Source organism: Microcaecilia unicolor, chromosome 6 (genome assembly GCF_901765095.1).
Source record: "Microcaecilia unicolor chromosome 6, aMicUni1.1, whole genome shotgun sequence".
Classification (NCBI taxonomy): Eukaryota; Metazoa; Chordata; class Amphibia; order Gymnophiona; family Siphonopidae; genus Microcaecilia; species Microcaecilia unicolor.
This window is the reverse complement of record NC_044036.1, coordinates 287,589,064-287,603,105: the sequence shown is the minus strand read 5'-3', so window position 1 is coordinate 287,603,105 and position 14,042 is coordinate 287,589,064. Positions and strand designations below refer to the sequence as shown.

Sequence of the window (14,042 nt, the reverse complement as noted above, 5' to 3'; positions counted from 1 at the left end):
TCTTACGTTTCCCACAGTCAGTTTTAAACTCTGAATTCAGGCAACAGATAAAACGGAAAAGAGGAGTTTGGAGGAAAAGGAGAGGGTTTGGTGGTCATTCCTATATTACCAGGGCCATCCCTTTCCAGCAGGGCCTGCGAGGTGACGGAAGGCAGGAAAAAGAGAGAGGCACACCTGTGTTGCTGGCAGCTTTCAGGTAAGGTGTGTGCTGAGCAAACAGCCAGGGTGAGTCCCAGAGAGTCTGTTACCTGTTTCCACAGCAACCAGCGCAGAGACAGACGCCAGCCCTCTCTCTGTAAACGGAAACCAGAATCAGGCTGGCACTTCAGCACCCTTAGGGCATCCCCTCCTCTCAGGGCTCTCCAGTAGGCTTGCACAGGAAGAAACATGCAAAGAGAATGAGGGACTTCCTGGCATGGAGAGCAAAGGCTCTATTATCCTCAAAAGAGGGACAGCATGGTCTTACCACTTCCTTGCCAGAGTATTTGGTGGGCCGGTGATCGAAGGCAAACGCGGGCGCTAGAGGCCATTAGTGCTGGACTAGCTCCCGCGTTTGCCTTTGTCCTATGATCAGAGCCGGGAAGCGCATATAACAACGAGTTCGCTGGCTCTGAGCACAAGTAGCATGCAAACGCATGCTAAACATGGCATTATGTATTCCTTCCCAATGCTCAGTGGGAAGTGTCAAACATTGGCGCAGTTCCTGCAGCAAACCCTACCCCAGTTCGGAGATGGCACTAGGATTTGTAATATAACAAAAGAGAGGGAACGAAGTACAAACTATTGGGCCTTTAAAAATGGAACACAGTTCTTTAATGAATGAGCCGTGTTTCGGTGACTAGCACCTGCGTCAGGGGTCACAATGATGACGTGGAAAACTTGGGGAATAACTCGAATATATTCCTCTACAATATATTATTCCTTACCCCACGTCTCAACAAGGCACTTTCACTTTCTGTATCCAAACGTTTGGATGCAGAAAGTGAAAGTGCCTTGTTGCTTTGTAGCTTTTACTATATGAGACGTGGGGTAAGGAATAATATATTGTAGAGGAATATATTCGAGTTATTCCCCAAGTTTTCCACGTCATCACTGTGACCCCTGATGCAGGTGCTAGGCACTGAACCACGGCCCGTGTCGGATCTTTTTGTCAAGGCTCATTCATTAAAGAACTGTGTTCCATTTTTAAAGGCCCGTGGTGCTGTTTTTTTGTTTGGACTAGGATTTGTAAACCATTGGGGAGGAATGGGTAGCCATGTCCAGCATACATTTTCATGCTGACAGCTCCTCCCCCCCCCAAGCAAAACAGTTTCCATGGTGGTCCAATGGACACCACCCCCACCTACCCTGGTGGCCTAGTGCCCCCAACTCCCCCCCCCCCCCCGTACTATTTGAAGGAGGAGGAGGAGGAGGGAGTAGCACTTCTCCTTTGAGTGTCATTTTGAAGGTGGTGCTCACAGGAGGAGGAAATGCTATTCCTTCCTTCTGCTTCAAAAGGCGTAAGAGAGGGGTTGGGGGGGGGGGGCACCAGGCCCCAGGGCGAGTGGGGGTGGTGCCCACTGGGCCACGGGGGGGGGGGGGGGGGGGGGGGGAGGGGTCTGAAGGTCCTTCAGCCCCTTGTATTACTCTGTTTGACAGGTCTGGTTTTTTGTTTTTGATAGCCAAGACCTATCAAACAATTTCTGCGGGAGGATTGTGCCTTGGGAACATGCCCAGGCACAATCCTCCTGCATTAGTACCCCAACGATCAGAGCTAATAGCACACCTAAATTTACATGATATTAGATCTGATTATCGGGGCTTTATTTCCCCGCAATGTCCCAGCACTAATTTTACAGAGCTGTTCTGAATAGCGCGGGGCTTTTGATCATCTGATTGTGGAGGCCTCGTTCCTTCCTGTACAATTACTGGGTTACAACTTGGTCATGTGGCCTGACCTCCAGTAGCACAAAATGAATTTTCACAGAAAGACAGTGAGCAATCAACAACTCATAAGAACATAAGAGTAGCCATACTGGCTCAGACCAATGGTCCATCTAGCCTAGTATCCTGTTTTCCAAACAGTGGCCAAACCAGGTCACAAGTACCTGGCAGAAACCCAAATTGTGGCAACATTCTATACTACAAATCCCAGGGCAAGCAGTTGCTTCCCATGTCTATCTCAATCAATAGCAGACTATGAACTTTTCCTCCAGGAATTTATCCAAACTTTTTTTTGAACCCAGATACACTAACCGCGGTTACCACATCCTCCGGCAAAGAGTTCCAGAGCTTAACTATTCTTTGAGTGAAAAAATATTTCCTCCTATTTGTTTTAAAAGTATTTCCATGTAACTTGCTCAAGTGTTCCTTAGTCTTTGTACTTTTGGAACAAGTAAAAAAATTGATTTACTTCTACACCACTCAGGATTTTGTAGACCTCAGTCATATCCCCCTCATTCGTCTCGTTCAGAAGGAATGGATCCTCAGAAGCTTAGCCGAGATTGGGTGGCAGAACCGATGGGGGGAGGCGGAGCTGGTGGTTGGGAGGCGGGGCTAGTGCTGGGCAAGACTTCTTCCGTCTGTGCCCTGAAAATGGCAGATACCTTACGTAAGGTATACACAAAAAGTAGCACATACGAGTTTATCTTGTTGGGCAGACTGGATGGACTGTGAAGGTCTTTTTCTGCCGTCATCTACTATGTTATGTATGTCTCTGTTCCAAGCTGAAGAGCCCTCACCTCTTTAGCCTTTCCTCATATGAGAGGAATTCCATCCCCTTTATCATTTTGGTAGCTCTTCTTTGAACCTTTTCTAATTCATCCAGTCTCTCTCCTTTTACTGTGGATGCAGTCTGAATATCCAACACGAGCCTGAATGTGTTCCGCATATGGATGTGGGTTTTTAGAGCCTGGGAAATGCCATCTCAGACACCCTCTTTGCAGTGGAGATGGCACATCCATTAGATCGCAATACTGCCTGGAGCAACATAGGAGAACTGGTGCATTGACTTCCCATTCACACAGTTCACACTTCCTCTACTCACTTATAAACACATGCACTTGGCAACCCTATGTTATTTATTTATTCATTCTCCAATAACACTCCTCCCTCCTCTCATTCATCAGGCAAGATCATTTGCATTTCTCTCTCACCTTATATGCAAGTACTTGCACCAAGTTGCAAACTTAACAAAGAATGGCATAAAACATGAATACAAACCTTACCCATTTCCAACTCACTTATCCCTGCACCTCTCCATTACCAACTCCCAGCTCTGCACATTCAGTCTCTCTGTATTGAATGGCTAATGCTTCATGCTCTCTCTTTTACCATATTCAAATCCTGCCTGAAAATCCACTTTTTCAAGGCCACTGTTAAAGCTTAAAACACTGGATCTCCAAAAAAGCAAACATCCATGAGCAGCATGTCTCCCTTTCCTTTCCCTCCCATCCATGAGCAGCACGTCCCCCTCTCCTCTCCATTCCCCTTCTCCATGTTATGTCCCCTTCACCAAAATCTTGTGGCACTACAGAAATGATTAATAGCAGCAGTAGGAGAAGGCAAAGTTTGTCTCCGGGTTTGTACCATCTTGGGACTTTTGATCTCACTTCTCTAGAAGGTAGAACTACAACTGCCTTCACCTAAAATGGCACTTTGTGCCAATGACCTGGAGTCTTACAGCTTTCTTTGCGTGAGATTTGGAAAACAGACCTGCTGCTTCCATGCACAGAGAACTCATGTGCCTGACAGCAAGTAATAAGGGTAAGAGAAGGGACCTGCATCCTCTACCCTAAACAACCAAGCAAAAAACTTAACAGAATCAGATCAAAGAAAACAAAAGGATCCAAGCTGAGGCTTCAATCTGCAGTGGTCCATCCCAATCCCCATTTTAATATTTACTAAAGTTTTGATAAATGACAATAAAAGCAAATAATCATAAGGATAAAGCAGGAAAATACAAATTGTGTTTCTGGAAATATGTATTTTTTTTAACCATGTATTGCTCCAAAGCCTCTGGTATCACCTTGAGTATTATTGCCTTCAGTTGTGGTCACTGTATTAAAAAAAAAAAGATATACCGGAATTAGAAAAGGTTCAAAGAAGAGTGACCAAAATGATAAAAGGGGATGGAACTCCTCTCAAATGAGGAAAGGCTAAAGAGGTTAGGGCTCTTCAGCTTGGAAGAGACGGATGATGGGAGAGATGATTGAGGTCTACAAAATCCCGAGTGGTGTAGAACGAGAAGTAAATAGATTTTTTTACTCGTTCCAAAAGTACAAAAACTAAGGGACACTCGAGGAAGTTATATGGAAATATTTTAAAACAAATAGGAGGAAATATTTTTCACTCAATGAATAGTTAAGCCCTGGAACTCTTTGCCAGAGGATGTGGTAACAATGGTTAGCTTATCTGGGTTTAAAAAAGGTTTGGACAAATTCCTGGAGGAAATGTCCATAGTCTGCAACTGCTTGCCCTGGGATTTGTAGTATGGAATGTTGCCACGATTTGGGTTTCTGCCAGGTACTTGTGACCTGGCTTGGCCACTGTTTGGAAAACAGGATACTGGGCTAGATGGACCATTGGTCTGACCCAGTATGGCTACTCATATGTTCTTATGGTCTGACCCAGTATGGCTATTCTTATGTTCTTATCATCCTAACTCATTTCTGCTGCATTACAGTTAGCCAAAGGCTGCTGGAGAAAATTATCTACTGGCAACAGCTTGAACTTAAACCAGATATACATCTATTTAATTTCTTATATTTCATTTACAGAACCAAAAGCTATTGAAGCAGTGTTCATGCAGATACAACATTTTTCTGTTCCTGGAGGGCTCACAATCCAAATTTGTACCCGAGGCAATAGACGGCTAACTGACTTGCCCAAGATCACAAGGAGCCGCAGTGGGATCAACCATTCTAAACGAGGTCCTTTTTCTTTACACACTTTGTCCCAGTATCAACAGCTCTACTGGGGGCAAGCACCGAACGCAAACAAGACCTCATGTGTCTCTTCCTGACACAAAGTTCACTCACTTGAAATCATTTTGGGGTGCTGGAAAGAGAAATGGGAACAGGGCTTGGATATGAAATGTTGAGCATGACATTGTCTAGAAAATAGGACCAAGAAAAAACTTGGTAAATCAGACATAAGGTCGTTTTGGTTGAGCATAGACATTCAGATCCAAAGCTAAGGTACTTGCAGGCTTATTTTCGAAAGAGAAGGATGCCCATCTTTTGACACAAATCGCAAGATGGGCGTCCTTCTCACAGGGTCGCCCAAATCAGCATAATCGAAAGACAATTTGGGGCGTCCTCAACTGCTTTCTGTCACAGGGACGACCAAAGTTCACGGGGGTATGTCGGAGGTGTAGCGAAGGCAGGACTGGGGCGTGCCTAACACATGGGCGTCCTCGACCGATAACGGAAAAAAGAAGGGCGCCCCTGATGAACACTTGGACAACTTTACCTGGTCCTTTTTTTCTTACGGCCAAGCCACAAAAATGTGCCCTAAATGACCAGATGACCACCGGAGGGAATCGGGGATGACTTCCCCTTACTCCCCCAGTGGTCATTAACCTCCTCCCACCCTCAAAAAAAATTTTTAAAAAATATTTTTCCAGCCTCAAATATCATACCCTGCTCCATGACAGCAGTATGCAGGTCCCTGGAGCAGTTTTAGCGCGTGCAGTGCACTTCAGGCAGGCGGACCCAGGCCCAGTCCCCCCCCCCCCCCCCCACCTGCTACACTTGTGGTGGTAAATGTGAGCACTTCAAAACCCACCAGAAACCCACTGTACCCACATGTAGGTGACCCCCTTCACCCCTTAGGGCTATGGTAGTGGTGTACAGTTGTGGGGAGTGGGTTTTTGGGGGGGCTCAGCACACAAGGTAAGGGAGCTATTTCTGAAGTCCACTGCAGTGCCCCCTAGGGTGCCCGGTTGGTGTCTTGGCATGTCAGGGGGACCAGTGCACTACAAATGCTGGCTCCTCCCATGACCAAATAGCTAGGATTTGGTCGTTTCCGAGATGGGCGTCCTCGGTTTCCATTATCCATTATACTGAAAACCATGGGATGAGATCAGAGTACCAAGGGAATAAGTATAGATGGAGAAAAGAAGAGGTCCCAGGACAGATCCTTGAGGTACACCAACTGACAGAAGTAGAGGAGGATCCACTAGAGTATACACTAAAGGTACTTTGGGAGAGATAAGAAGAAAACCAGGAAAGAACAGAGCCCTAAAATTCAAGTGAGGACAGCATTATCAAGGAGTAGGCTGTGATCAACAGTGTCAAAAGCAGCAGGTAGATCAAGAAGGATTAGGATAGAATAGAGACCTCTGGATCTCTATTCTATCATGGAATAGACAGAATAGAGGGACCCCCGCCAGCCAAACCGGGGGCCCAGGCCCTCCGTAGCTACGTCACTGGTATTAAGAAGAAAAATAAGCAGTGCTAGAATAGAGGTGAAAGAAGATCTTTTCTGATCACAACTCGATTTCCGAGGTTTGTGTCACTGCGGCTTTCTATAGTTTCTGTCTAGAGCTGGACAGCTTTACATTCCGCATTTATTTGGAACCAGGGCCACCAGTGACAATGGTAAGTTTTTACAGATACTGCTGGCCCTTCACAAACCTCACTCATAACCGCAGGTGGCTGGCATGTGGAAATCCGTCTCTGCTGACATGGGCAATTCTTGCATTGGGGAATAGGAAATGCAACCCTCCCTTCAGCAGAAGTGAGCCACAGGCACGAGAATCCTTGACTGTATAACCTCAGAAAGTCTCCTGTCGTGTGCCTGAGGGGTGAATGCCCTGATTTTACTGCTCACTGACACAAGAGCAGGGCTGCTCTTCCTTCCTGATTCAAAGGCCCTATGGTTACAGTGCCCTGCTGGAGTCTCCTCATTACAAAACTTACAGCAAACTAGATTTCTTCTCCATGGTAACTCTGCTACATGCTGGTTTCTTATTTAGTGACAAGTTATTTTTAGCAAGGTCCTTCTTTTATTTCTGGTTTTTGTTGCCGAGCATGAAAAACTGTTTTGCATGTTTAGCTTTTTTGGTAACTATATGCAAAGTGAACTATATGCCAACGCTGCATTACGCTACTTTAATGAGAACAAGAGAAAGGACAGAAAAGCAAAGACATCAGTAGGAAAGTTACTAAGCACAAAAATCCAGATTCTTGTGTGGCCCTCCATTGGTTATGATCTGTCTCATCCTGTGGAGATTATATAAATCTGAGGATAGGCAGGCGAGAAAGACACCTCTGGGCTTTGAAATGGCATGGAAAGAAGGACGAGGTTTATTTTTGCAGTGTGCTAGGAGCAGGGGTTACAGGGAATGTTCAGAGAGCAAGTCATGGTGTAATAAAAATGTTTATTTATTCAATATATATACAACACTTTTTTCATTTCATTTATAATCCACCTATCAAACTACTGAGTGGCTTACAACACAGCACACATTAATACAAATAAATACACTCCACAACATTCCTTAAAATTAAATTAGATAACAGAGGTGTACAATTTAAGGGATATATACAACACAAAATACACAACCAATATACACCACAAAAATATTTACCCAATCAGGCCAAAATGTTGACAATGTGTTCCCAGTGATTCCAGCCACAGGTATTTCCTGAGAAAGAAGGATGTGGATTTTTAATTTTGTGCCCGACTGTCTGAGGCATATGGGTCTTACTGAAGGGAAAGTACAGGCATGATAGCCCAAGGAGCACAGAATATGAAAAGGACCCTTTAGGATGGGAAGGAGAAAAAGGCCTCAAATGGTTCCCTGAGGAAAGACAGATGAGGCAATATAAAGGCAAGAAGATGTGCTAGATCCCTGGTGAAAGCAGAGCAGTATGGGAGACTGAATATGACAGCTTCTTGATGTATTATTTAAATGTCATTGTTTAAATGGTTGTAAAGCCCTTGGGAGAGGTGAAATATAAAAATAATAAACAAGGAGTAATCTGGTCTGGTGGCTCACTGATGAGAGCCAGAGAGGCATAAGGCAAGCAGCCATGCAAAGATGTATAAACATGAGCAGCTCGACAAGGCTCTTACTGGAAACAGAAATTTCCAGCAGTTATGGAATTGCAGAAAGTTTCATGTTCCAGTCAGACATGAATTAAATGAGTCGAATGCTTTGAACGTGAACCTTCTCTAATAAACAGAAGTTCTCTCCAGTCCTCAGAGTTATGCATAAAACCACAAGGCGGAAGTTTTTTTCAAAAGAAAGAAAGAAAAAAAAACCTACCACATACTGCCTGGTAGCTGCCAATGCTTAGCCCATGGGGGAATTTCCACCACGTATGGAAAGTGAGAGGAGTACATCGACACATTCTGTCCACCCACTTCTTCCTCACATTGTAAACTTTTTTTTCTATGCCCTGGAAAAGACTGAGGCGGTGCTTAAAAGATGGACATGGCCAGGATTCTTGGGGGCTACCACTGGTCATGCCAGTCCAGGAGTCAAACAGTCCATGCCAAGCTGCCATGGTCCAGGACCCATATTAAAAAATGGATATCTGAAGGATCCAGAACAAAGGCTAAAGATGCTGTAATCCCCTCAATTCGGCATCATTTAAAACTATTAGTATAACAATACATGTGACACAGCAGTAAACGTGAACATCATTCAAGATGATCAGTTAGACTGACATGTCATTCTACTTCATGTTCTGGACAAGCTACACATGGAGCCAGAGGCAAGCACACACTTTATAACAGAGACAGCTGGAAATTAGTGATTGGCATTCACACGCTAGTGGGGCTGGCTCTGGAAAGAGGACCATAAGAACCTGTGTTGCATTTATAAAATATTCCAAGACAAATTGACAATGCCCTAAAATTACAAGTATTGAAAAAGCTCATAAGCCTACCAAGCAGGCTCCCAGGGAATGGCTTTTCCAGTACTGTGTTCGTCATCTGACTTGTTTTACCTTATATCGGCGGTTCCCAAACTGTGTGCAGTGGCACCCTGGTGCACCTCAGCAAAGTCTCAGGGGCGGCACATAGCTCCCTACTTTCTCCTCCCACAGGTCTGGCATCTGCCGCTTCCTGATTCTTCCCCCACTGCTGCTGCAGTGCTTGCAGCTTACGTTTTCGGGTGTCCGCAATTCACGCAGGCACTGCGCGGACTTCCCTCTGCTGCTTTCAGCCCTCGTAACCTGAAGTTGCATCAGAGAGGGCTGGACGTGGTAGACTGGGAAGGCACCGGAGTGCCTGTGTGAATTGCGGATGGCCCGACAATGTAAGCTGCAAGCAGCGGTGGGGGAAGGAGAAGGAAGTGGCAGCGATCATGGACCTGCAGGAAGGAAGGTAGGAGCGATGATGGGTTCGGGGAAGGTGTGCTGGGAAAGGGAGACCTATGTGGCCGAGGGGGGTGGAGGCGTGCCGTGGAGATGCCACGAACCAAAAATGCAATCTTCAGACAGACACCCGTTAAAAATGAGCGCCCACAGGAATAATTTTAACCCTGTCCACTGCAGTAAAAACTGCAGATGAATGTCTCACTTCATGGACTGTAGGATTTTCAAAGTAAATATATGCACATGATTTCCAAACCAAAAGTATCCCAGGAAAAGCGCTCACGCCCCTTTATATCTGTAAAACTGAACACACAGTAAAACTCCATGCGTATTTTTTTTTTAATCCAGAAGTATTCCAGCCCCAGCCCCCAGGAATGCCACCCCTTACAACTGGTAAAAGAGCAATAAGGCACTGTCTTGATACATGAAAGTGTATAAAAATCCATTTCCATGGGTAAAGCACTGTTTGACCCAAGGATGTAACTTTGAAATGACCCTGCCCACATCTCTGCAAACATCCAGTATCTGCTACACAAAACTTTATCTTCCTTAGATCATAGTTCAGACCATTACATCTGATGTTAGCCATAAGGCCTGTAATTAATCCATGCCGCTAAAGAGTGGCAGCATGGCACCTCTGCCAAATATCAAATGCTCCCAGCTCAATGCTCATATCTAGATCACAACCCCACTCCCTATGCCCACTCTCGCGTACAGACAGCTGGTATATTTTGGATAAATGTAGATTTCCGTCAAATCTAGGAGCCTGCTCAGTGGACACTTCCTCAGCATGTAGGATGAACTCTATACAAGCTCCGCAGCTGAATGAGTTAAACCCTCTTAAATGCAATGATTCCTGCTGCTCATGAAGCCTCTATTTATACACATGTTCCTCCTCTCTAACCCACTGCATTGTTTGTTCATGGAACACATGGATGGAATAAAACCTGGTTTATTTTGGTGCTCAATGTGCTGGAAATTTGTATCAATTGAGAAAGAACCGATTACGACATCGAGGATTAAAACGAACTGCATAAACAGATTAGCTGCAAAGTTTGTTAAGCATTTCACAGGTTGGCACAGAATATGCACAGACACCAGAATTTCGTTACTGTATTAGTCCAGTCGAAGGCACAAAAATTAAACAGTAGACAAACAAAAAAAGTATATATAAAAAAAAGATAGCTCAGCTAAAATATACATGTACATTATCCATTTAAGAAGGGGAATACACGCTTGTTTTCTCGCGATAAATGCTGGTATTTTTATCTGCTCCCAGGGATATCTGGGTTATTGTGCAACACTCTACTGGAGGAAGTAGGGGAGGTCATTCCCTTAAACCCCCAATTGGAAACAATATCGGGCACCGACCACAGCTTGGAGAAACAGAGGTGTACGTTTCTAAAATGGCAAACAGACATGAAATACCAACATACACATGAATACCACACCCACCTCAATATCTGAAATATCAATGGGGTCAACAAGCACAGAGTCCTTCCTCTCTTTCACGGCAGGGTAAATTCAAAGCTTAAAGGGTGGGGGCAGGGCAGGCTGGAGCCATGTCTATAGAAGCAGCACACAGCAGAACAAAATGCTGACAACAGTGAACTACCGACAAGTCCTGGATCTGTCAGCAAAGACTTCAGACTTCCACATCTTCAGCGAGATCACCAGCAGTCTTGTGACTTGCCCCACTAGTGAGTCAGCAGCTGAAGTGAAATTAAAAACTAAGCCTCTTTTCTTGGAAGCGGGATCAGAGCTCACCGCTTCTTACTTCAGCTTTGCTCTTTCTTTGGTGAGAAAGATCAATGGGGGCTTTAAAGTCAAGAGAAAATGGAACCTTCTTACTACTGCTTTGAGCCGAGAAGCTTTTACAAAGAGGTGCCAAAAGTTTGGGAGTTTTACAAATGTAACGATTCTTCAATCACCATATAAAACGGAGAAGGACCCGATAGGCATATTCGGAGGCATGTGTACTGTATTTCTGCATCATAAAATAACTAATTCAGTATCTTGATAAACACAATTATCTTGTATATATGGCATCAGCAGAATATGATACGTCTGTGCACTGAAGTGGGGGAGGGTATTCTCCTTACTTCTATATGTAGGCAGGATAAGGGGGCTTGGGAGTGGTGTTGGATTTTAGGTGGTTTGCTGCTCTTAACATTACCACCTCTCAACAACAAAGACTTCCCCCTCCTCTCCCCATGCAGGATCAGCAAGGAAAACTCCCCCCCCTCTTTATCTAATATATTACATCTTTATCAGATCCAGTCAGACATTACCCACCACAATGAACTATACAAACAGATCTCCCACTCCCCATCATGCAAACACACACTAACTTATGTCAGTTTATTTATAGCTGCTGAGAAGTCCTGGACAGAGAGCAACTGTGATGGAAATCTTTCACCTGTTCAGAGAGGAGATGGGCCTGGGAGGGGCTGTGCTCGGCCTAAACCACTCAACTGTACAGAATCACTTCTAGGGGCCAGATGAAGTATTATGCCTGTTCCCTACCAGCTGTAAAGAGCAGGCGTGCCAGCCTCTTCTCAAATCACTTCTGCAGTGAATCAGCTAGCGAAATTTCTACATTTCTCCAGTGCACCTTTTGAGGTCACAGATGCGCACAATATGACTGCAGAAAAGAACCCGAAGGCTCATTTGATCTAACCCAACCTTACGCTTCCAAAAGTGGCTTATAATATGGCCCTTAATTTAGGAGCACTATTCATGTTTTAGACATCCGAAAAACCGGCACTTAGTAATCCATATTACAAGGACGTCCAAATCCCGATTTTATACAGTCAGGATATGAACCTCTAAAACTGAAGTATGTCCTTATGGCAAGAGGGTGCGCTCTGGGCGGGACTAGGGAAAGACAAAAATATAGACATCCAACTCTGATTTCAGAAGGGGAAGGGACGTCTATGTCCAAAAAGATGAACATTGCTACTTGGACCTGGTATCCAGCAAACCCAGGTTACAGAAAGGTGCTCTGATTGAGTAGCATGCCACTGGAGAGATTAAGGAAGCCCCCCCCCCCCCCCCCAATGTAAAGCTGGCAAGGGATACCGGGCGCTGGTGACAAGTTCAGGAATTATGAGCATTCAGGGTATTAAAACTTTTTATGTTAATTAAATTTCTTGTGTACTACCTGCAACCCATTAAAGCTGTATACATTCAGGTACAAAAGGTATTCCCCCCCCCCCACCCAGAGGGCTCACAATCTAAGTTTGTGCTTAAGATAAAGGAGGGTTGAGTGACCTGCCCCAGATTACAAGGGAGTTGCAGTGGGATTTGAACTCGGTCTTCTGGTTCTCAGGCTGCCACCCAAACCATTAGGCTAGTCCTCCACATGGACAGCTATGTGGCCATTTCATAACCGTAAGTTCCTAGTTCACAGTTTGGACGTTTCAACTTGTAAAATGGATGTTCATGCTGGACATTACCAGCACATGGATGTCCATCTCTCATGTATTTTAGAACAGGTTGTACGTCGGCAGATCCTTTTCCAAAATACTTAGCACCATCAGTGACATGTGGACTTGGACATCCTTTCTAAAATTCACATTCCACATTTCATAAATATAGTGGTAACTAAATCACACTGAGGACACTTCCAGATGCAACGCCACAAACCCTAGGTGGAACCACGAACTCTCTCTGCTGATAACAGGATTTTTTTTCAGTTTGGTTACTGGAGGTTTGTCTCCACCACCTCCTCTGGGAGCAGGTAAAGAAATATTGCATGTATTAGCACTCTATGCTATGAGGGTGTTTATTTAATTTGTTTTATTGTGATTATATCCTGCCTCAATATTTTGGGGGCAAATGGTTGGAAATCAAGTGTTAATAAAGAAACACTTGATTACCAGCCAGTAGCCTAGCGGTTACAGCAGCAGCCTGTGAAACAGACTGATCAGGGTTTGAATCCCACTCTCCTTGTGGCCTTGAGTAAGCCACTTAACCCTGTATTGCCTCAAGGGCCATTTTACTAAAGTACAACGAAATCTGTGCTTAACACGTTCTAATGTATGCTAAGCCCTGATTTAACAAGACACTTTTTAGGGCTTTTTCATTTTCTTTTTTTTTAATTTGCAGGTCATGTGATAATGTTGCCATTAGCACATGAGACCTGCAAAAAATTAATACAGGAGCACAAGAGCTCCCGTGTTAAGCCTGTGTTATCCGGTTAGTGTGCGCTAATCAAAACATGCTAGCTGGATAGCGTAGGAACACCCACTCTCTGCCCCTCGACAAAAATATTTTTTTATAATAATTAATGTGCACTTAGCACACAAACAGGCAAAATACCTCAATACATTTTAACACGTTTTGTGGTAGCCTGTTTTCCCATGCCAACGCCTTATGTAAAAAGGCCCCTTAGATCATAAGCCCTCTGAGTATAATTTGCCTTGATCTACCACTGGAAAGGTGCGAGCTAACTACTGAAAATAAATAAATAAACACAATTATTTTTCAATGCTGCTTCTGATTCTCTCTCATTGAATATCATCCCATGCCCTATTCTTCTACAACATCCGTCCTATTTTTTATGCCCTTGAGTTATTAGAATGTCCATCATATCTCCCTCCCTTTCTCTCTCTCTCTCTCTAGGTGATGCTTCACCAACTTCTTATACAGAGGTTATCATTTCTACCTCCTTTCTGCTGTGTACGCTTAACTGTCTGGCAGGCTCTTTGAGGTCTTCTCCTTCCAGGGTTT

General features: G+C 44.4%; 1 protein-coding gene across 3 annotated transcripts in view; it reads right to left on the bottom strand.

The window, feature by feature from the left end:
• RALGDS (ral guanine nucleotide dissociation stimulator) overlaps window positions 1–14,042 on the bottom strand; it is a 122,931-nt gene that overhangs the window by 35,335 nt on the left and 73,554 nt on the right. The gene's annotated exons all lie outside the window — the stretch shown is intronic.